Source organism: Octopus bimaculoides, chromosome 16 (genome assembly GCF_001194135.2).
Source record: "Octopus bimaculoides isolate UCB-OBI-ISO-001 chromosome 16, ASM119413v2, whole genome shotgun sequence".
NCBI lineage: Eukaryota > Metazoa > Mollusca > Cephalopoda > Octopoda > Octopodidae > Octopus > Octopus bimaculoides.
The window spans coordinates 28,948,157-28,950,525 of record NC_068996.1 but is presented as its reverse complement, the minus strand read 5'-3'; the positions used below and the strand labels follow the sequence as shown (position 1 = coordinate 28,950,525).

At 36.5% G+C, this 2,369-nt stretch overlaps 1 protein-coding gene across 2 annotated transcripts in view; it reads left to right on the top strand.

Moving 5' to 3' along the window:
- LOC106880631 (E3 ubiquitin-protein ligase SH3RF3) overlaps window positions 1-2,369 on the top strand; it is a 95,788-nt gene that overhangs the window by 33,350 nt on the left and 60,069 nt on the right. Inside the window, exon 1 of one of the 2 annotated variants that reach the window (XM_014930664.2) lies at window positions 1,137-1,507. The exons of the other annotated variant lie outside the window; for it this stretch is intronic. The gene's annotated coding sequence lies outside the window, so the exon portion shown is untranslated. Of the gene's footprint in view, window positions 1-1,136; window positions 1,508-2,369 lie in introns of those variants that run through there. 2 annotated transcript variants of the gene reach the window in all.

Here is a 2,369-nt window from a genome sequence, read left to right as displayed (position 1 = left end):
ATATATATACATACATACATACATACATACATACATATATATATATATATATATACATACATACATACATACATACATACATATATATATATATATATATATATATATATATGCATACATACATACATATATATACCACAGCACAAAAGCAATGTAGTGCTTCTAGTAATTAATTCATGTTGCAACGATTAACTGCTATACAAATTGGGGTAGGCTAATTTAGATGCATCTGAGTTCATGTGCAATATAAATATATATGTCACTATGCTTTGCAGTCAGGAAAAAAAAATAGTTAATCGATCCCTGATGAAGTAGTTAAAAAAGCTGAAACTAATCCTTTTTCTGGTCAGTGTGGAAAACGTGGCTTAACCAAAATATCTACATCTCACAGTGAGGCTAAATGTGTTTACTAAAAATACATGCTGTAAATCAACCTTACACCTCTCTCTATCTCCCTTTCTATATATATATATATATATATATATATATATATTGTTGTATTTCGGGACGGTAATTTTTTTTTTTGCCAAATAAACACACGCACTATATATTCGTTCCTCACTCATTTATTACTGTTCTTATTTTTAACTCATGTCCATTGCCCGGAAATCTTTCGTCACACATCTGTGACCTCTTCAACGACTCTTTCCGTCCTCGTGTGTGCTCCTGCTCCGCTTAGTCCATTCTGTTTCAACACATGGTTTCACATCGAGAATCTTGCAACACAAATTCATAAACATATATACATATAATTTTATCTCTCTCTCTCACACACACACGTGTGTGTGTGTGTATGAGACGGACAGACAGAAAGACAGAGATTCACGTAAGTGTAAACATGAGTATGAAATAACGGTACACAATACTGAAAGTGGAGTGATATAATTTATTGGATGGAAACTCAAACGTCTCAATTCGTTCGATATTTCGAGTTTCTCGTTATATATAGATATATGGATGGTGTGCATGTGTACTAATAATTGTTGATAGATGGAAAGAAGGAGAGAAAGTGAGGAAGGTAGACAGAGACATATACATCGGTAGAAAGAGAGAGAGAGTAGGTATAGTGACTACATTTCAAACATATTTCTCCCCCTTGCGCTCGCCCCACGCCTCTTACAACAACTTCCGGTGTAAACCGACATGGCTTCGAACTTTGTTCTCTTTTATCATGGTTTCTCGGCTCTGTAAAGCTATGACTTTTACTGACTTGGCTGGGTTCAACTAAGCTTCGTTTGGCTTTGCTTTGACTAGCTTGCTTGCTTAACTAGCTTGGCTTAGATTAGAGCTTGTCTAGCTTGTTTGGCTTGATTAGCTTTTAACTTGGCTTAGCTTAGCTTGGCTAGCTTGTCTAGCTTGGCTGGCTTGTCTTGGCTCGACTTGACTAGCTTGGTTCCACGACAAATATATTCATAGACGGAAAACACATGTACACGCGGAAAAAGTCTTTGTTCTTAAACCCCTGTCGGCATACCAACGGGACAATCAAACATCGTTTATCGAAGAGGTGTGTTTGCAATTTTGATCATTTATCTTTCTAGACCTTACGAAAGTTGCAAATCTCTCACACACACTCACTCTCTGTATCTGTCCTCTGTCGGCTTTCCTATTCGTCTCCTTTTCTCTGTCACTCATCTTCTATTTATTTGTTCGACTTTGTTTATCTATGTGTAGTTATTGCTACTTAGCCCTAGGTCAGCATTGATCCAATAGAACTATAATCTAAGTCGTTCGAATCACGACTATACAATATCTAGTGTATAATATATATAATATAACTTTGTATATAGTTTATCTAGTTGTTTAGTTCCATTTCAGGCTCTGACCGAGCAGACTTACGATCAAGGGCGTTCCAGCCGTGACTATACTGTCTTTTATTCATTTAATCTTTCTAATGTTTTTTCTGCATGAAAATGGGTAGTGGTGGTTTTTAGAGAAATTTGTCTACTATTTTCAGCAAACTGAGCAACTGTTTAGAGCCCCCGTCGCTCTCTAGCTTGTGTGTGTATTACGGTACCCAATGTGCCCTTCATATTTTAAGACAGTGTGATCTGGAGGGAGATTCCCTCGCTATTTCTAGCGACTTGAGTGACTCATATATAGTATTATACACACACACACACAAATATATATTAAATTGTAGTCCTTTGGATCGCATTATTTAACACCTTTGTAGTGAAAGGTTGAGTTATTTCTAGCATGTTGTGTGACCCCGCAAACTAGAGATTTCCTTGGTGGGTTGCATGTCTAGTTCTATCTTTGGCAAACTATATAAAAGCTGCGGCTCCATAAGAGCCAAACTTTATATGATCGACATAGATGCCAACCTGTCATCAAACCATTACAATTACTACTACTAAGTTACAGTT